The sequence below is a fragment of the Ovis canadensis genome, chromosome 8 (genome assembly GCF_042477335.2).
Source record: "Ovis canadensis isolate MfBH-ARS-UI-01 breed Bighorn chromosome 8, ARS-UI_OviCan_v2, whole genome shotgun sequence".
Classification (NCBI taxonomy): domain Eukaryota; kingdom Metazoa; phylum Chordata; class Mammalia; order Artiodactyla; family Bovidae; genus Ovis; species Ovis canadensis.
This window is the reverse complement of record NC_091252.1, coordinates 69,166,822-69,188,900: the sequence shown is the minus strand read 5'-3', so window position 1 is coordinate 69,188,900 and position 22,079 is coordinate 69,166,822. Positions and strand designations below refer to the sequence as shown.

Below are 22,079 nucleotides of genomic sequence, written 5' to 3'. Positions count from 1 at the left end.
TTGCAGTTCTGCGATTTCCCCACCCCCTCTTCTTTCTTTTCCTCTTTTTTATTTTTTTAAGTAAAGTTTTCTTTCAAGTCCTCTACTGTTACCGTATTTCTGCCATCAAAGTCCCCTCCTAGCCATTTTCATTTACCTTGTGACTCTGACCCTTTGTGAAGCTGAGCATTTTCAGAGTAAACCGATCCTGCAGGTCCCCAAGGATGTTATTCTCATTTATTCACTCAGCCCTTTGAATGGAGCAGCACTCACTTGGCAGCCGTTCAGCAGACCAAGATTCAAAGAGCACACAATCCTTTTTCTTCCAAGGGCCTTTCAAAACCCAGTCCAAGGTTTGTCGAGGAGCTTTAATGGATGTCAGTCATTTAGCATGTTACATTTCATTCATGGCTGCCAGGGAACGTGATGAGTAGAGAAGGAATAAAAGAAAGCAGGCAAACAATGGGGCTAAGGGATAATTTTCTGAGGCTTTTGTGACATGACATTATAGAGGGCATTTTTGAGCTGCCATTACTCATAGTGGAGAGTTAAAATAGAAGAGGTAATAATGTGCTTGTATCTAAAGCCCCACCAAAGCCTCCCAAACAACTTCAGAGCCAGGCTTTCAGGAAACTGGGGATCAGTTTGAAAGGTGGTTGCTGTGGACCTAAGACAGCTGCTTGGTGAGGCCCTACTGTCTCCCCAGGTGGGTGATGGAGGGATGGAGTCCCCTTTGTGCCATCTGCTTGGTCACCTCTGACAGCTGGCTCTCCCTTTCTGAACAACAAAATGTTTGGGGACAATCTCTGGGGACTGGCAGTAAGACAGGGAAGCTGAGTGACAGTCCCAGGGGGCAGAGAAGGGGGAAAGGAGGCGAGGACTCAGGACTGCATACCTCTGTACCTGCCAACTGGTGTGTCACAGACAGGCTAAAATTACTGGCTATTCAATTATCTGATTAAAGAGAGTCTTTCATTTGAGGCTTTTTAAAAAAATCCAGACTGAAATCTAAACCTTCTAGAAAGTTACCCACCCCCCATCCAATTTTTTTAACTTGGGCATAATCAACATTTGAGGGGGAAATGATAAAAAGGTACAGGGAGAAACACTTTGTTACTGGCTCCAGGCCATAAATTGTTCTGGGATTTTTCTTTCTTTTCTGCTTTTTCTCTTGGGTCTGACAGCCATGTTATGAATTTACTTGAAACTACTGCTATCAGATTTAATCTGACTTACCTTACACACACACACACACACACACTTACACACACTCACCTACCAGGTTGACGGCATTTTTTTTAAATAAGTAGCATCAACTGATTAAAAAAGATACCAGTGTTCCCCCAATGCACTTCATTTTTTATTAGTTTTACAATTGCATTGAAATCCCTTTAAATTATAGAGCTCATGAATTATGCCTGTGTCAGGCAGCATCAGAACTATGTCTTTATGGCTCTGGGATTCCACAGAGGCTGTTGTGGTTTGAAAATAACAGAACAATGTGCTGCTGCTTCACCAGCCGGTTAATGACTTGCCCCGTGGTTAAAGGCCCCAAACCGCACAGGGCAAGCTGGGCTGAGCCACTCAGGCCAGGGCTGCCCAGCAGAACATCACAACAATAGGAAAACATTCTGTGTTCATTATCCAATTCGTGCTGAGCTGACTTTTTTGAAACTTTATTAATAATTTCTCCATAGTTTATGTTCCCCTGTTTGTTTTACAAAAAGAAAAGACACTGTAAAGCTGCGGAGTCAGCAAAGAGCCATGCACAGAAAAAAGTTAAAAGGCCAGACCGAACCCAAAAAACCTTAAACTCTGGACTGAAGATCAGCTGCGGGTGGTGCGGGGACTCAAAAAAATAAAATTGTGCCACTTTATTAGAAGAAGAAAAACAAGAGAAGGAGCAGGAGGGAGGGAGGAATCAAGAGACAATCTCAACTCCACGGTGTCTGTTTCTCAATTCGTAAATACATGACCTGATGACCTGCTCTTCACATAAAGCATGAATGCAGGGTTTACACTGAAGAACACAATAGTCACTTAACACATGCCTCCAAGCCTCAGAGAACTGGATAAAGATAGATGCTGACAAAAGTACATTTTAGTCTTTTACAATTTCTATTTCATATTGCCATTTTAATCTTTTTAAACATTGTTTCTACTGTACAATCCCCAAGAAAATACACAGGCATCTGCAGCAGTTATTTGCTATGATCTAATGTTACACCTCTTCATGGGAAATAGATGTGGGAACAGTGGCAGACTTTATTTTGGGGGGGCTCCAAAATCACTGCAGATGATGACTGCAGCCATGAAATTAAAAGACGCTTACTCCTTGGAAGGAAAGTTATGACCAACCTAGATAGCATATTCAAAAGGAGAAACATTGCTTCGCCAACAAAGGTCTGTCTAGTCAAGGCTATGGTTTTCCCAGTAGTCTTGTATGGCTGTGAGAGTTGGACTGTGAAGAAAGCTGAGCCCCAAAGAATTGATGCTTTTGAACTGTGGTGTTGAAGACTCTTGAGAGTCCCTTGGACTGCAAGGAGATCCAACCAGTCCATTCTGAAGGAGATCAGTCCTGGGTGTTCATTGGAAGGACTGATGCTGAAGCTGAAACTCCAGTACTTTGGCCACCTCATATGAAGAGTTGACTCACTGAGAAAGATCTTGATGCTGGGAGGGATTGGTGGCAGGAGGAGAAGGGGACAACAGAGGATGAGATGGCTGGATGGCATCACCGACTAGATGGACGTGAGTTTGGGTGAACTCCGGGAGTTGGTGATGGACAAGGAGGCCTGGCGTGCTGCAATTCATGGGGTCACAAAGAGTTGGACATGACTGAGCGACTGAACTGAACTGAACTGAATGTTACACCTTCATAATTTCGGTACAGAACAAACGTTAACCTTTACATCTTACTCTGGCTCCAGGACACCTTTTCCCACACAAAGCACAAGGCAACAGTCTGGCTGATGTGTGTCACTCTAGATCATGAACCATTGCAGTGAGAACCAGAAATACACCTGGGAGAAATATTTCTGCTACAGTTGCTGAATGTGACTTTGATTTAAATGTGTTCTACTGTTACTCATCTACTGACTTTGTCCCTATTTTTAAAAATTAAGAGATGGCAGGGAGCAGTCTTTCAGAGCTATCTGAGGTGCTGTCTCCCAGAGTGCAGTCCTCATTTTGCCCCCAAATAAAACCTAACTTGCAACTCTTTTAAAAAAGATAAGAGAGAGAGGGCAAAGGAAAACAGATGTAAGATGTAAAAATCTAAGTGTAGAGTGGGAGTGTGTGTGTGAGTGTGTGTCTGTGTGTGTTGGAGGGAGCCTCACCTTTAGGGAACATATGACACCACCCTTAGGGCAGAAAGTGAAGAAAAACTAAAGAGCCTCTTGATGAAAGTCAAAGAGGAGAGTGGAAAAGTTGGCTTAAACCTCAACATTCAGAAAACTAAGATCATGGCATCTGGTCCCATCACTTCATGGCAAATAGATGGTGAAACAGTGGAAACAGTGACTGACTTTATTTTTTTGGGCTCCAAAATCACTGCAGATGGTGATTGCAGCCATGAAATTAAGAGACGCTCACCTCATGTGAAGAGTTGACTCATTGCAAAACACTCTGATGCTGGGAGGGATTGGGGGCAGGAGGAGAAGGGGATGACAGAGGATGAGATGACTGGAAGGCATCACTGACTCGATGGACATGAGTCTGAGTGAACTCCGGGAGTTGGTGATAGACAGGGAGGCCTCGCGTGCTGCAGTCCATGGGGTCGCAAAGAGTCGGACACGACTGAGCGACTGAACTGAACTGAACTGAACTGAACTGAACTTTTTGGAAGGAAAGTTATGACCAACCTAGATAGCATATTCAAAAGCAGAGACATTACTTTACCAACAGAGGTCTGTCTAGTCAAGGCTATGGTTTTTCCAGTGGTCATGTATGGATGTGAGAGTTGGACTACAAAGAAAGCTGAGAGCCAAAGAATTGATGCTTTTGAACTGTGGTGTTGGAGAAGACTCTTGAGAGTCCCTTGGACTGCAAGGAGATCCTACCAATCCATCCTAAAGATCAGTCCTGGATGTTCATTAGAAGGACTGATATTGAAGCTGAAACTCCAATACTTTGGCCAACTGATGTGAAGAGCTGACTCATTGGAAAAGACCCTGATGCTGGGAAAGATTGAGGGCAGGAGAAGGGGACGACAGAGGATGAGATGGTTGGATGGTATCACTGACTTAATGGACATGGGTTTGGGTGGACTCTGGAAGTTGGTGATGGACAGGGAAGCCTGGCGTGCTGCAGTTCATGGGGTCACAAAGAGTCAGACATGACTGAGTGACTGAACTGAACTCTATCTGCAAAGGAATAAAATTATTCTGAGTGGGTAATCACTAAAATGAAGAAGGACTTTCATTACTAAAGAAAAAATTTTGCCTGAGACCCTATGTTTCTTAGAGGAAGTAACCAAAAAATATTGCCATAGATTCTACCTTGATTCCAAAGGACTTTGCAGCCCTGCCCAGCTTATTTTACTGCTCTGACAAGTGGGCGCACAAACTTGCCCACAGCCCCAGCAGCCAGCAACTGGCTATTATTGTCTCAGCCTATGGGTGACCATTTTAATTGTCATAAAATTATTTTATTGAGCCCAAACTTACCACCCTGTGACTAACCCCATTCATCATTAGTTCTGGAACTCTGTTGAAAAATCAACCTCTTCTTCTGCAGAACAGACTTTGAAATTTTAATGCAACTTGTCATTTTTCAGGTTAAATGAACACATTCCTCCAGATATTTCTTATATGATATGGTTTCCAGACACTTTACCATCCTTCCTTTGAACACAGTCCAGTTTGCTGTCAGCTTCTCCCCTAAAATGTGGTGTCCAGGACTCCATACAGCACTTCCTGTGTGCCTGGCAGGAAAGAGGTTAGACTAATAATTCCCTTGATGTGTACACTATGTTGCAATTAATAGAGTATATGACTGAGTTCAGTGTTTAGCATAAAGCCACACTCTTGGGTTACATGAACTTGTGTTAAAACCTAAAATATTTTTACACTTATTACCAAATCAAATTTTCATCATTGTAAACCCAGAGATTGATTATCTGAATTTAAATGGAAGTTTTTTGTCCTTTATACTGTTACATTTCAGCTTCTTTGTTCTTAAAAATCTTCCTTATAAAATACTGTTGGCACATTTCTTTTTGCTTTCCAAGTCATTAGCTAATCCTTTTCATTTTGTATCACTTGCAATTTTGATAAAACTTCCTTTTTGCCCAAGGCATTGAACAAAGAAAAGAGTGTGTGCCATTACAGGTGAAGGATTCAATGAAGTACCTGATACCTAGCATTCAAAAAAAGTTAGTTATTCTCTTTAAAACTCTTCAGAGTCCTTCCTCTGATAAGTATCATTCCCTCTCTCATGACCATAACTAACACAGGCTTAAAGAAAAAAAAAAAAAAACAGAAATATTAGAGAGGAAAGAGAACAACCAGAATATGAAAACAAAGATGCAATAAATTCACTTATCCTTAGGACAGCCGCATGGATGCTCCTATGGTCAGTTCCTGCTATCAGCCAGGAGCCTAGTCCACCTTCTGCCCTCAGGGTTCCCTCTGAGATGTGTGTCCATATGCTCCTGATTTTCCAACCCCCCAACACAACATATAAAGCAAGAACAAGTAATGATTTAGAGTGTAAGTCCAAGGTTTTGCATTTTAATAAAAAAATGTTCTCATCATGTCTGTATTAGTAACATGGAGGTCCAAAAGGAGGGCTCTAAGAATTACAGGTGTCCTCCACTCTTCGAAAGTTCTCTTTAGACCACTTCACTTTCACAAAGAAAAGATAGTGTTAGTTGCTCAGTCGTGTCCAACTCTTTGCTACCCCATGGACTGTAGTCTTCCGGCTCCTCTATCCATGGAATTCTCCAGGCAAGCATACTAAAGTGGGTTGCCATTACCTTCTTCATGGGATCTTCCTGACCCAGGGATCAAACCCAGGTCTCCTACACTGCAGGCAGATTCTTTAATGTCTGAGCCACCAGGGAAGCCCCACTTTCACGAAAGACCTACATTAATACCTATCTTCACTAACTAAAAGAAATACAAAGAACATTTTCGCTTTTATAAAAAAAACAGTGAAAACAGTGGTCAGTTTGTTTTGCCCCAAGCTGTTACAGAGGCCTCGACAGTGACTCTCCAAAGTTCCTTCCCTGGGAACTACCCGTAGCATCTCAGCGTCAAGCCACCATAGCTTTGAACTGTGTCTAGGAGGCTCTCTGCTTTATCTTGATTTATTTTGTGCATGCTTTAGCAAGATGGGTCTTAAGGCAATTGCTTCTTCACTTTCATTTTATGGAAGGGTTCAACTCAGCTATCTACTTTTGGATAGTGGAGAAACCTGTGTTTATTTATGCTTAAGGTATATAACTATTCTTATTGTGATGTGACAACAAACTACAGGATATTTCCTGCTTCTTAAGCATTTACTTGAAACAAATTTCCTTCAATGCAATATCCCAAGTTTGGAACTATACATTTTGGAAAATATTATCAAAACAAATGAAAACAACAGTACTGAAAATGGTAAGTGCTGTAACATTTTTATTATTTCTTCCTCCAGTGTATCTGCTTTTATTTTTTTGTTTATATACAACATATATAAATTGGTTTTATAATTCATGTTTCTGGTATGCATTAAAGAAATCCAAATAAAGGAGGGTTTTATAAATCAATGTACTATCTTTTCTAATCTATGTTCCCTAATTGCTGTATATGTTGTGGAGAAAGGCAAAGATAATAATCATTTTGTGGAAATTACAATTTGTAATATAGAGGGAATATAGGTTTTGTATTTTAAAACTTTAGGCCTCTTTTTAAAAGTCAAACATTATATAGCAGAACTAATTTAATAAGCACCCTAGAAGCAAATTTAAAAAGTAGATATTTGCTAATATGCATCTGAAAATAAATATAGAACTTACACTGCTACCAATTTCTTGTATTTTTTCCGCTGTTTTAAGGTACTCAAGAAACTGATTTTTTAGAGACAAATCTTCTATCTATAGCCATGTTTTCCATGTGAAAATAATTTTTATATGGAAAAAGAAAGTTTAATTATGTAACATTTTAATTCATCGAAGTGGCTTCTTGGCTTGTTAAAACATACACAGGCCTGTATGCACCCTCATGTTAAAGATTAGTAAAAATACAGGGCCAAGATATTTTTAAGAAGTCCCACAGCTGAAAGATATTGTAGAAAGGGCTCTTAATCATATCATGGGCCCTTTTACCTATGTCATGGTGGAATTTCCACTTTTTCAACTACCTTAAGCAAGACATGTACCTGTTCTCTGTGTACATCTACTGTTGAAGACCAGCCAGGTTCCCTGCTGCCACTGGAGGTTCACTAATCCTGAAGCACTGCCTTATTCCCCCACCCTGGGGTCTTGAGGTTACTGAGGCTTCAATAATGACAGTGAGTGGAAAATAAGAGTCTTCATGGACCCAGGTCCTTCACCTCCATGATGACACCCTTCGGGGCCACCTTGGAGATAAAACACATGAGGTCCCTTTACTTAACTGTAATCTGCCATCACCTAATGTTTTTTGTGACTGTGGTTGATTCTTTTAATGTTAGCAGACACTAGATGCTTATAATATTGCCTGGAGAATTCCATAGACACTGGAGCCTGGTGGGCTCAGTCTACGGGTTCCCAAAGAGTTGGACAGGACTGAGCAACTAACAAACTCCCAATGATCGCTGGGAAAACTAATAAGAAAGAAATTTTTCCCAGTGAAAACACCTGACAAAAAAAGAATATTTTAAGTATATGTCATTGCACTAGGGGACTGTTTTGATTTTGTAAACTCTTTAAGGGAACAGAGGTACCAGCCTTTGTTAGAACTGCTTCTATAAATCTGTTTTAGTCTCATTCATAGTTATTTTTCTCTTGATTCCCATGTAAATACAATCCTTAGAGAATTAATTATTTATGTTTTGCTTTATGAGGTAAAAGGATTATTTTTATCTGACTTGACTTTTACTGATTCCTATACTCTAATTCTAACATCTGTTAATCTAGAATTCAAAAATCTCTCCTATTATCCTTGTAAATGATTCCCACTTGCTTTTCTTACTTTTACTCATTCAAATATTCCCTTACTTTCATTTGATAAAAAACTATCGACCCACCCACCTTCAAAAATAAAATAAATAGATTACTTTCTGAGACTCTACAGAGCACAGAAGTGAATATTTTAATTTATTACTGACAATTCCATAATAAAGGTAAAATGTGTATGTTCCCATTACAGAATAGGATATTGTGCTTTTCTGAGATTGCACAGCTAAAAGTTATGGTGCTAAGAGAGCAAGTACCATGCTGTTTAGAGTAATATTGATCCCCTTCTATGTTTTCTTCCCTTAAGCCAGCCTCTCAAAACTCCAGTATGACCCCATATTTAAAATCAGCCTTCCTTTAGGACATGGAGAAACCTAGTTCCATAGAGTTCCATAGTCACAGTTCCCAGTGATCAGCCAGCCTCTACAGGAGAAATGCTCATACTTTCCACTGATGTTCCCATGGATGTGTGTGTGTGTGTGCATGCACACACACACACAAACACTCATGTGAAAAAGAGGGAGAGAGAACTTGTTTTTATATAATTCACGTATATTGGCAGGAATTCAAGAAGCACCAAAAAAGATGGGGAAAGACCTTTTTCTTTGTTGTCAGAGGGAAAAAATCATCCATGTTACCTTTAAGCCTGTATGAACATTACAATGTTAAACTCACCCTGCCCTTTTTCTAACATGCATTCCATTAGGCCATCTTAAAATTTATTCTAACTACAGCACTATACTTTGAGGCATTATTGTGTATTTGTAATTAAAGGGTTTACTGCTTTGGCAATTATAGGGAGAATTTGAGCAAAAAACTATACTCTACAGAACACACAAATTATAGTATTGACCACTTGTACATTGATTTAATCTAGACCTCAAGAACAGCAACAGACTTTAAAATATCAACCTTTTATTTGCATAGTAAGGAAGATCAAATATGCACTGTATACAATAAAATCTGAGAAGATGTTAGTATAATGTTGGCAAACTATAGCTATGATAGTGACAGGATATAGCTACTATTTGTAAGAATAGGTTCTATATTCTTTTAATTCTTTTATTTTTATTGGTTTCTATGCAGCTTATCATCAGCAGAATATCAGTAAATGGTAAGAAAATGACATCTTGCCATATAATAAAGTGTCATTCTAAATTCTACTCATTGCTAGATGGAATTCTTTCGCACTGGAAAGCATTTAATAGCATCTCTTTGATCTGTGTGTAAGAAAACATGGCATTGAGTAGCTCATCCAAGAAAACATAAATAACAAGTATCTGAGCCAGACCTAAACCAGGACTTCTGATTTCAAATCCTGAGTGCTTTCCCACTGCTGCTGCTGCTGCTGCTGAGTCACTTGAGTTGTGTCCGACTCTGCGCGACCCCATGGACAGCAGCCCACCAGGCTCCCCTGTCCCTGGGATTCTCCAGGCAAGAACACTCGAGTGGGTTGTCATTTCCTTCTCCAATGCATGAAAGTGAAAAGTGAAAGTGAAGTTGCTCAGTGGTGTCCGACTCTTAGCGACCCCATGGACTGCAGCCCACCAGGCTCCTCCATCCATGGGATTTTCCAGGCAAGAGCAGGCTCATGTAAAACTTCAAGACACACATTTCAAACAGGATATGCAATTTGGAAAATTTACTTTGAATTATAACCTTATGCTCTGATTACTTTCCATCAGTATTTATCGTTGTATGTTTGTCCCGAGGGTTGCCTCTTTTGGATCACTGTTATCTGATTTTTCTAAGCATTCCTGTGTCTTTCACTCTATCTCCATAAAGCCTTTCCACTTTTAGACCTTATCTCTACTTTTATTTTATTCTAAGATTTTTTTTTCTTTTTTGCTTTTCAGAAAATTTAAAGTAACCTGACTTTATTATCAAGAACTTGGATGCTTCTTACATATTCCAGATACTTATAGTTATCTTTGAACTTGATTTCCTCTTTATAATTTTTATCAAGTTACCTAAGCCCTTTCATCCTTGTGAATATCTGTTCTGAAATTTTCTTTGTAGGCTGTGAGAATCCTGTAGACAAAAAAAAAAAAAAAGGCGAGGGGTGGGGATGAGTGTGGTTAGGATAAAGAACAAGACTCTGGCGTGTAATCAATAGGATTCAGTGGATAAGCAGAATTTCCGATTGTTATATCAGTTTTAAACCAAGTATGTGTTGCCCAATTCTGGAAGTTTAATTCTTCCAACATGTTTGAACTATTCTCTGGCACAGAAGTAAGTGCTTTGAGATCAGAACAAAAACCAGCAGAGTTTATGGTGTGGTAGTCTCAGATCCCCAGAGATTCTGACAGAGACAGATAGCACTTAAAAGGCAAAGGATTTGCTCCACTGGATGTATTAAGGCTTATAATATTACCATGCAAAGATAGCCAGTATTTTAGATTTTGATACTTTAGCTATTTCAGAATTAGAAATAGTGAAGAATTTTGAAAGAGACAAAGCCAAGTTCAAATTCTATTAACACTAGAGCCATTGCTTACTAGCCTTGTGTCCTTAAAGCTTTGTTTAACTTTCTGAGCCTCATCTGTAAACATTCAAGGATTGTTTTGACAAAATAATTTATACAAAGTGCCAGCATGTAATAGGTTCCTAGTGAGTGATATGATGGTGATGATGGTGACAATGACAATGACAATGATGATGTTACTGAGATCTCTCATTCATTAAAGGAGGAGAGAGAGAAAACCAAGCTTTGGGGTATATCTTAATAGCATATATGATTAACGTAAAATAACTTCTAACTGAAAATTGTAATGGGAAACAATTTAGAAATGAGATTGGTGTTTCAGTAAATAAGTTTTCTAGCAAAATAAGAGAAATTTACTCTTAAAAGAAGATCCCAGGCAAGAATATGATAAACATAAATATATATATTTGGCTTTGATGTAATAAATAATTTAAAAAAGCAATTTATGGAACTTTATTGAGATTTATTATTTTGTTAAAATGTTTTCCCCAAAGTCTTTCATTTTGTAGCATATGATTTAAAAAACATAAAATCTCTTTATTAATAATTCACCATTTGAAGTAAATGCGAATTAAGCGGAATTTGAAGCAATTTGAATTTACTTCACAATGCAGTTTCCAGAGAATTATTTGTCAAGTTTCATCCTACCGTGTCTTATTGTCTTGATGAGTTAAAATAGCAGATACTCCAGGGAGAATCTGAGTTCTTGTAAGAAAAGACAGTCACATCCTCCACGTTATGGTCCATACATAGAAATGCTTATCCTCAGAGACAATTTGAGAATAAACAAAAAATCAGACTAAGGCAAGCAGGACAGCAAGCTCTTGTGGGAGACCAAACCAGTGAAACTCTCTGGCAAAACTTTTTAGACTTTTTAGTTATCAAAGCAAAGTTCTCGAGTGTTTCAGTGGGTCCCTTGTTTTGTTTATTTTGCTTAGCTAAAAGCCAGAGGTAACCCTACCAACAGCCAGGCATCTCCCTATGTGCTAAGTGTCTCAATCACGTTCCAGGGAAGAAGGGTCCTGGACCAGAGAGGCAGGGCTGGGGTGGGGACCCTCTTGTACCCCTCCTCAATTCGACTTAGAATGGCTATCCCCAAGGCTGACACTAAAAAGAACAACAGATGATCCGTTCTGTTTGCTAAACCTAATGCTGTTATTCCTATTATCCTATATTTTTAATTTAAAAAGTTTTAAAATAATTATTCAAATCCAACAACATATTCCTAAAACCGGAAGTAGTGGACATTTGAACACAAACTACAGTAAAGAGATCTATCCTAGCTCCTTCACATGGGTCTTAAGTGTTGAATAGCAGCCTCCGAATTATTATTTCCTCTATCCCCACACACTTCTCTCTCCTGGTGCACTGCCCAGGTAGGCAGCCAGTACTAACTATCTGGTAACATGCCTTGTTGGGCCATGTAGAATAATATTTTCTTCCAAGCCTTATAATCTTACTCCTGCACATCTAAAGCTCCACCTCCAGCACATCTTGTCTCTTGGGAAAGCCACAGAGCCTCCGTGGCCAAGAGGCTTTTCCAAACCAAGATGAAGACGATGTGAAATTTCTATTTGCTTATTGCCCACTGAACATATTCACACATTTCAGAAATTCTGCAGAAAATGTAAAGATGAAGTTTCCTCTGAATTACAAGCCAAATGTCTCCTCAAAGCTAATTTTCCTGGGTTGTTGTTACATATGTTTGTAAAGACTGTGTTATGGGAATTAATTTATACATACCTCTGCCATCAAATTCAGTAGGTGTTTTATTATGTGAAAAAATGCAGAACTTTACATTTATTTGCATATTCTCTGCTCGGTATCTTGGTTTTACACATATATTGAATTCTCGTCTTTATATTTAGCCCTACACTCAGTCTTATCTCAGAGATGAAAACAGAAGTCCAGAAACATAAGTTATCACATTAAAATTATGGTTTTGATTTGATGCTAGGAATGATGCTTTAAATGTGATCTTTGAAGATGTCTCACCCTGAAATTGTTTTGTTTTGTTTTTTCTTCTTTTTCTTCAATTGCCAGTGATTTCTTGTAAGTGATACACAGGTAAAGGTCATGTTATTTGGGTTACTGAGTTCTTGAGGGAAAGGTGGCAGATGGAAAAATACTGTGTTGTTTTGGTCTTCATAGGCCAGCTGCAGAGTGAAAAAGGAGAAGGGAAAATTACTATTATCCTGACATGCAAATCAGTATTTGGTAATGTTTTGTTTCTATTGTGGGCTTCTCAGGTGGCACTAGTCTTAAAGAATCAGCCTGCCAAACCAAGAGACTGAAGAGATACGAATTCAGTGCCTGGGACGAGAAGACTCCCTGGAGGAGGGCGTGGCAACCCACTCCAGTATTCTTGTCAGAGAATCCCATGGACAGAGGAGCCTAACGGGTTACAGTCCAGGGGCTCTCAAAGAGTCGGACACGACTGAAGAGAATTAGTGCACACACGTGGTTCTGCTGTACAGAATTCAGGGGACACTGAGCATCTCATGTACTGTTCCAACTAACTTGGTAGCTTCCTCATCTTTGCTCAACTGTTCTTTTACCTCATTTACAGATTTATTTGTAAAATTATTAATATGTGAATTTATTTGCATATTCTCTTCTAGGTACCTTTATGCAAAGTATATCCCACCCTGTGACTTAGAGTACTCTGGGACAGATCTCCCAGCCCATCACATTTGTATGAACAGAATCACAGTTATCATCCTGCAGCAAATACAGCTTAAAAGAACCCATTCTTCATTGCTGTGATTGGTGGTGGTTTAGTTGCTAAGCCATGTCGAACTCTTGAGACCTTATAGACTGTAGCCTGCCAGGCTCATCTGTCCATGGGATTTTCCAGGCAAGAATACTGGAGTGGGTTGCCATTTCCTTCTCCAGGGAATCTTCCCAACCCAGGAATCGAACCCAGATCTCCTGCACTGCAGGCAGATTCTTTACCGAATGAGCTAGGAGGGAAGCCCAGGGGTGTGATTAACCTTTTCCTAATTTACTAACCTAATAAATCAAGATGTCCATACCACTGAATGTCTTCTGGTGCAGAGCACACATGTTTGCTTCCTTTTTCTTTCAATTCCTGCAAATTTTAGCTATCTATAATTTTTTTTGCCCCTGTTCAACTCAACAAATATAAACACCACATTTCCCAAATGAACATATGTAAATCACATTCACGATGCTCTCAAACACCAGTATCACAGGCCTCCAGGCAGTGAAGTAGACAGTAAAAGGCTGGTTTTTATTTCTCTCCTGGTGGAAGCCTGTGTGAAGCCATAGGGCTCCTTATCCCATCCTCCTTCAGCTTTCAGGAATACAATGATAGCTGAGCTTACTGCAGCACGCTGATGGCTGGACCTGAGATGCAGGGAAACAGAGGTCTGGGGGAGGAAACGGGAAAGGTCGTGAATTGCCTTCCTGTCCTGCTGTCACCCTAACTTTTAAGGAAAAGTCCTTTGCAGTCAGTTTCCTAGGCATTGCTTAATTTCTCCTCCCAGTTTAAATGGTTCTTGGGTCAGTAACTGACCTCCCTTGCACAAAATAGGATTGAGAAATGACCTTCTGAGAGCCAGGCTAGACAAGGCTCCATATCCATGGTGCTGTCCTGAAGCAGTGGACACAGGGAGGACAGGAAACATTAGGTCGCTAGTCCCAGGCCACTAAGACCATTTTGGCTTCTGCATATCTTGAGAATCAGAAAATCTGCATAGTTTTTTATTGAGTAGAGAAACTCACAAGGTTACCAATAAAATAAATACAATTTTTCTATTTTCCAGGTGTCTACAGAAAAGTAAAAATTATCCATTTCTGTGACCAAAATATGTAAATGGCATCTGATGTCCGACTTCCTTATTTTTATGCAAGTTTTAATTCAGAAGCTCCACTTGTTTGAAAGGATTTTAAGGCCAAAACAATACAGCAGTTTCAGCCCTCTGACATAGTGTTTGTAACCAGAGAAATCAGCAAAGCCAGAAGCTTTCTGCTCTGAGCACTTTTGTTTCTCCTCTTTTGTTTTATTAACCTCTCCACAGCTGGTACAGTTGAAAACACTCTTTCATCACATGCTTAGCAGAAGTTCAAGTGTAGCTGAGAATGCAGCCAAGAATCTGTCTGCTGGACTCACTCTCAGAATGTCATGTTTCACTTCTAACCTAACTCCTATCTGATACAGCTGACGGAAACAGACAAAGAAAATCCATAACAGGAAAAGCTCTCCCTGGATCCTCTCAAAATGATTATTCCCAAGGAATAATTGAGGACAAGTTATGTCTAGCAAAGTAGTAATATTTTCACATTCATATATGAATTCAAAATTCACAGGGTTTTTTGCTTGTCCACTCTTTTATTGATGTAGTAAATAAATAATCTACAAATCACAGAGCTGCTGGATTATGAAGCAACAATATACTCTTGTCTGATACTACTTAGGATTTATAGAGCAAAATAAAAATTAAAACAGAATAAAAAGTTTACCAGATTTCTTCTTTCCTGCTTTATTTTAATAAAGTACTTTATATTCCTAATCTTTGCCCTTAACATCTTTTTTTTTATAATCTAGTGAGTATTCATGATGACTGGTTAATATTTAGGTAGATACGTTTATTTGTTATTGCTGCAGGGTGGTTATATTGGCTGCTAGAATGTTTTCTATAAAATGCAATGAGTACTCAAGTTCCTTTTCTTGGAGAAAGGATACATTTTCAGCAGCATTTCCCAAACTGCATAATTTGGGTAAAAAAAATTGGAAGTGTTTTACCTTCTTCTCTTATGTCTTCATAACTTTTAAAATAATTCAATTTTAGTGAACCATTGATGGAATCATCTCCCAAATGTAGGTACTTATACTTCTACTGTGATATTCACAAATACAATGATGGAAATTAAATATCTCCTAACACTTGAAAAATGGTGATACCAAAGTGATGCCAAAGTGCATATCTGGTTTATTCATTCAATCAAAGGATAAATATTTATTAAGAGGCCACTGTGTGCTCAGCACTGTTGTAGGTGGTCCTGGGGATACTGTCATGAACATGGGAGATAATCCAAGTGGGGAGAGTGAGACAGAAACTAAAAATACAAACACAATTGGTAGCAAAGAATTCCAGGCAGAGAACAAAAAAAGGGTGGTGAGAGAGAACAAATGGCAAAGCTCCTTAATGTTGAGTGGTCAGAAGAGTTGCCCTCTAAAAGAGTGCAATTACAACTCAGTTTTCCCCCAAGGTCAGAAAAAGACAGCCCTGTGAGGATTCCAGAAGAAATATCTAGTTCAAAGACTTTGAGTAGAGGAATCCAAAAAGATCTGAAAGGCCGAAAAATTTTGCTTTTATTGTAAAGGTAATGGAAAGCCCTTTAGGGGATTCCAAACAGGGGAATAACACTATTTGATTATTGCATTTAAATCATCACTTGAGAAATTAGGCAGATAGTGGAAACAAAGAGGCCCTGGGAGCATTGATGGTAGCCTAGACTAAGAGGTAGTTGACATGTGACCGTCACACACAGATAAAGTCATTATATAATGGTCAGTTATTAAAATAAAGAAATATTTCCCTAAGGGTTAATAAGTAGCCTTTATCCTGCATCCCTTGAATGCTGCCACCTTCATGCCCCAGCCTTCCTATCTTCTCTCTCAGGACCTCCAAACTGCCTCATGATGCAGTAATGAAAGAATGAAGATACAGCATAGAGGGGAATTTATAGGACTTCGGTATCCCAGCTAATGGTCCAAACTCTTGCCATATATATTGTTAAATATTTTGAATGTCACTGCTTGTGTAGGAATGGAAATGCTCATTTCACAAATATTTGTTGAGCATCTATGAAATAACAGATATTCTCCTAGGCCCTAGGAATACTAGCCCTGATTGAAATAACCAAAATGCTTGTACTGTAAAGAAGTTGACAGATTCTGGTTATGTTTTAGAAATAAAGTCATCAGGATCTGCCAATGGACTTGATGTGGGGGAAAGAAAAGGAGAGAAATTTTCCCAAGTTTGTTCCTCAAGCAACTGGTAGATGATGGTGCTATTTATCTCGATCAGGAAAGTGAGAAGGAAGAGAAAGGAAGATCATGCTCCAGAGCAGATCTAAATTCACAGAAACATATGGAAAAGCCAATGAGAAATCTTTCAAAAGAACACTGAGTCACTTATTCAGCTATCAGCAAATTCTTTATCTAGAAACCTGGAACACTAACATCTACCACAAATACATACTTCAGACAGTTGTGATAATGATCCAACATGTTAAAAGATCTGAAGTTTTTGTTGTCTATAAAACTGTAGGTCATTATCACTAAAACACCATTAAGAACTTCACACAGATTTCCGAGAACTGTCAATCTTGGTTTTTCAATTCTCTCCCTAGATAGGAATGTAAAGACACCAAGGAAGAGCATGGAAATGCTGGTAGGTATCAGCAACTGAAAGCTCCTAAAAGTTAAGAGATTGTGTAGGGATGGTGTGTATATTAATTTTTTTGCCATTTCAGGGGTGGTTTCTCTATGAATCATTTTCCTAGCATTATTGGAAAACTACCAATTTTGATGTCATCTTATATTAGATAAATAGCATCCATTGCAATTAAACTATCTTATCTAATTATAAAAATCAAGATAAGGAGGAATAAGGAGTAATGTAACTCACATGCTGCATTCATGCTTTGCACCATTTGGATCTTCATCTGCAAGACATGGATCATCTATGCACTACTTACCTTCTGGAGTTGTGGAAAGAAATCAAACGGAATAGTGCATGTGAGCATGCTCTTCAAATGTTTGTTGTTATTACACCAACAGGACATATAGCATCTAGTGGAAAAAAACTATTGCAGGCTACAAAGAGTTGGTTATTTGTTTAATATCTTCTTACTTTACCCCATGGAAACCACAGCATCTTGTATTTATTCCAAAGCATTTACCATCCTTCCCTGGATTAAATGAATTATTATTGAAGACAGCAGATGACAAGAATATCATGTGTCTAATTTACTGTACCTAGAGGCTCAAGTTCAAAGCTTTGGCACAATTCCTAAGGTACTTTGCACCCTCCACACCAAACCAAACAACCCTTAAATTTTTCAGTAGTTCAAATTCTCTGTCAATATTTCTCAGCTGATGCTTTTTCTGTCTCTTTAAGAAATGAATCACTTAACTTTCTGAAGCTTAATAAAAATTAGGCAACATGCTATTGTAGTGATTAAAAACATGAGAATTGGAGTCAGGGTAGGGGTCAGAAATCTGATCATGTGACTGACCTTAGACAAGTTACTTAAGCAATTTTGTGCCCATGCAAGATGGGAAAATTGATAATACCCATTTCTAGGGTTGTCTTGAGGAATAAATAAGTTACTAGATGTAAAATTCTTAGAACAGAATTTGGCCATAGTATAAATTCAATGAATGTTAGATATTATTATGCCTTTAGAATATGGCATGGAATCTGAAAAACTGGGGTAGAAATATTCATGTAACTATATCCTAATACTAGTATGTATAAAAATATTATAAATGATCTTTGTCACTAAATCAGTCAAAATCTATAGCTTGATTTGAAAGTTGATGTATAAAGTTCACTGATGAATAAAACATTTGTGAGATGCTCACCATGTACCAAGGACTGTGATGACCCAGGGAGTATAAATGCAAACACATGCAAACCCTTCCTCAAGTAATTCATACTGTGGTGAGAAGATCTGATCAGAAGTGAGTGAGGACATCATTTGTTGATGCCCACCTGGTTCCAAACTTGTGTACGTAACAACACAATGTGAAAGGTGCTAGAACAGAGACAAGCACACAGCGTTGTGGAATTGTGAGCAGGTTGCAGAGCTGGGAAGAGCGTTTCTACAGGATCCTGAAAGAAGGAGGAGCTTGAAACTGACCTACGATAGCAGACAAAATAGATCAGAAAGCACTTCTAAGAAGATATGATTCTAGAAATGAATTATAAAGGATAAGAAGGAGCTAACTAGGTAGATGAAATTGGTGAAGGAGGGATAGGTATTTCCAGGTGCATAAACAAGTATACACATAGAAATATAAAATAGCAGGAACTAATCTGAGAATCTGTGTAATTAAATGTAGCCAAAATGAAGAGTGTATTCTGGAGGCATAGAAGGAGTTGAGAATAGAGAGTTTCTCAAGGGTCCAACCATAGAGAGTGGATTTTATGAGGACTGGAAGTGTGATCTTCATGCTGAAGGTAATGGTGTGCCTTTGAAGGGTTTGAGTAAAGGAACATCAAAATCAGATGTGTTTTCAAAATATCTCACAGCATCCCCATTCCACCCTTACATTTCTATTTTTTTTTCCCTGCTCTATTCTCCTCCATCATGCTTGTCACCATGTGACATATTATGTGATTTGTGGGTTGTGGGCTTCCCTGGTGGCTCAGATGGTAAAGAATCTGCCTGCAATGCAAGAGACCCAGGTTTGATCCCTGGGTCAGGAAGATCCCCTGAAGAGGGGAATGGCTCTCCACTGCAGTATTCTTGCCTGGAGAATCCTATGGACAGAGGACCTGATGAACCACAATCCATGGGGTCACAAAGAGTCAGACACTGAGCAACTAACACTTTCACTTTTCCTTTCTTTTAGTTCCCCCTTGCCATAATGCAAGTTCCATAAAAACAGATAGGTAAGTTCTTGTCTTGCCTTAAACATTCATTAAATAAATAGCAGATGGAGAAAACTTCATGCAACTTTTCACTTTTAGACTCACGCATTTACTCGGTTGCCTCTTCTCTTGGGGGCAACTTCTCTTGGTGGAGTAGCCAACATGCCTTAAAGATGAGGATTAAAATTTTAATAGATTCTCCTGGTAACTTCTTTCAATTGGCATGAAGGAAAGTCTCTTAAACACCACTGATTCATTCTGATTTCTTTTTCAATAAAAGAGGCTTAGTGTCGAGAATTATGCAAAATAAATGTCAAAGTCCAAGTGCTTTTATAAACAGGTAGAAATAGCACAACGGAAGAGCTTTATTTGACAACATTTTCTTTACCCACGCAAATAATATTTATGAAGGCTTATTATTTCTATGATTTTTTTTTACTTAAATGAGTTTAGGAAGAAATGTAACACATTGAATATTGAATTTACATCTTACAATAAGAATGCTTTAATGGTCTATAACTCCATAAATTTATATTAAATTCCTTAAAATTGATATTTGAATATTCAAATAATTATACTTAATAACGTTTTAACTTGGGCAATTCAAGGGGTCCAAATAAGACCCACCAAGTTTTCCAGAATTAAACAAATGCTCATTTGTTTCATCATGTGTCCTTACAAGTTGGAAAATAGTTCAGTGGGGTTTCACTGTGCATCACAGGCCCAAGTTGCATTGGGACCTCTACTTACTTCCTGCCTTTGATCACCACTCTTATCCCCTGACTCATTTTGAGTAGGAAAGTTCCATGCTTGATTCTGTCAACCCACATCCCACAGTCCTAAAAGCACAGGATGTAATTATCCCTTACCAGCTCCAGAGCATTTTATTCTGCTCATGTCTCTCACTCTTTGACAGCATCCAAGACCCTCTCTTTGGTTGTGTCCTTTGAAAGAAGCCAGCTGGGCCCTCCCTGACCTGCCACATTGGCAGACCCTGGTGTCCACTGTGCCTGGACCTACTAGGTTTCATTTTACCAAGCCAAAGTTTGGTAAACCCCAGTGAGATGCCCTGCATCATCAGTTCAAAGCAGTCCCCTACTAATTATTGCTGTTATTTACTTAATATTTAGGGAGGTACACAAGCTTCTATTCTTTGGGAAATATCTTGGCTGGAAGGCGGTCTTCAAGGTCTAAGATTCAATCCATTGCTTACTATGACTCAGAACAATTACTATTCCCATCCAAAAGAAAACTTCTGAAATAACCATCCTTTATTTAAAAAAAAAATTAGGAATAATTGTCATTTTTAAAAGTCAAGCATTTAAAAATTACTGAAAGACTTTAAAACATACGTGTCTTAAATGTTGAATGAGATAATTAAATGCTTAAACCCAATCTTGAAAATTAAAAACAATAAAAGAAAAGAGAGAAAGGGGAAAGATTAGGGGCAAAAGTAGAATTCCAAAAAATAAAGGAAATGTGCTTTGTATCTTAAATGATCTTAAATGGTTAAGCTGATGTTACTTTTTGAACCAGAAACTATGAAATGTCTGAGATATTTACTTGTAAGTTGACATGTTAACTAGCCCCAGTTTCAAAATGCTACCAGAAGACATGAGATGCCTGGATCAGACACAAATGACTTTATGACTCACAGCATAGCTGGTAGCATGAACTTTCTGTTTATGTTGGGTCACCTTGTGCCCAAGTCCCATGGGAGTGATGTAGGTGGCTGCTGCATGCATAGTGAGTCTATATTACAGCTGAGGAATCCAAGCTTAAGAAAACCCCAATCTTATAAGGAGTTGCTAATAAATCTTAGTTAGCTAGTCTGTTATTTCACCGAGAAAATAGAACCAGTTAGAAGAAAACTGTAATTTACAGCCACCAAATTTACCAACCTTCTTACTTACACCTGTAGTCTTTGTCTTCCCTCCTATTAAACTGAATTAACTTCTCATTTTTTCTTCTAAGACAATTTGTTTCCTCTGGATTTTTCCTGGTTCACCTTCTTCAGGGACTTTTTTCTTAAAATTTTCTCCTTTTTTTATCCTGCACCATCAATACTCTTCTTGTTATTGGCTTATTCTTATCATTGTTAGTAGGCTATGCTTCAACATAAAATAAAAAGTTTTTTTAAAAAGTTATCTGAGCTTTCAAGGACCCTCCTTGTTTAAGTTTCTGTTAAACTGAAGAGCTATCTCATACAGCCACACACAAATAAAGAAAACAAATATATGCATATAAGACATGCCTGTTGTGCTTACTCAAGCCTCAAACTTCAAGACTGATCAATACAATTGGTTAAAATGTGAAATGTGACAAACAATAAAATATATTTTTTAATCATCAGAGAACCATTTCTTTAGGAGACTGTTAAAATAAGTTAATGAAGACATTGAGACCCTGAGCTAGATGAACAAGAGGCAACTTTCTAGAGCAACACTTAAACTACGATGGTCTCCCTTCTAGAAAATGCTTAGATTTGGGCAACCCAGGTTATGATGTTTTCCCAGACTTTGAAATCTTTTTCACACAGTCTAATGAGAAACTTGGAGGTATGACTTGCCAATATTTGATCAAAAATAAATGTGCTGTTTTCAGATAGTTCCTTCAGGGTTGGCTGACATCAGTCCACCATGTAACAGCTATGGGAGAGAGCAAGAAATCTTGACTTACGCACAGCGCTGCCGCCAATGTAAGCAGTGATGAAAACCAAAGAAATTTAAAGCACATGGTTTATTGTCAGATTTAACTTGTTTTACAAACCCAAACAGTCATCCAACTTCAAAAAACCCATTTCTGTTTTGATAACTAATATTTAACCATAAAAACAAAAGAAATG

At 38.4% G+C, this 22,079-nt stretch overlaps 1 long non-coding RNA gene across 1 annotated transcript; it reads right to left on the bottom strand.

The window, feature by feature from the left end:
* Positions 1–12,350: 12,350 nt before the first annotated feature.
* LOC138445114 (uncharacterized) lies at positions 12,351–21,202 on the bottom strand. Its single transcript, XR_011258737.1, has 2 exons — positions 21,136–21,202; positions 12,351–12,760 (listed from the first exon to the last, which is right to left on the bottom strand). It is a non-coding gene; the product is annotated as an uncharacterized lncRNA (long non-coding RNA).
* Positions 21,203–22,079: the final 877 nt, after the last annotated feature.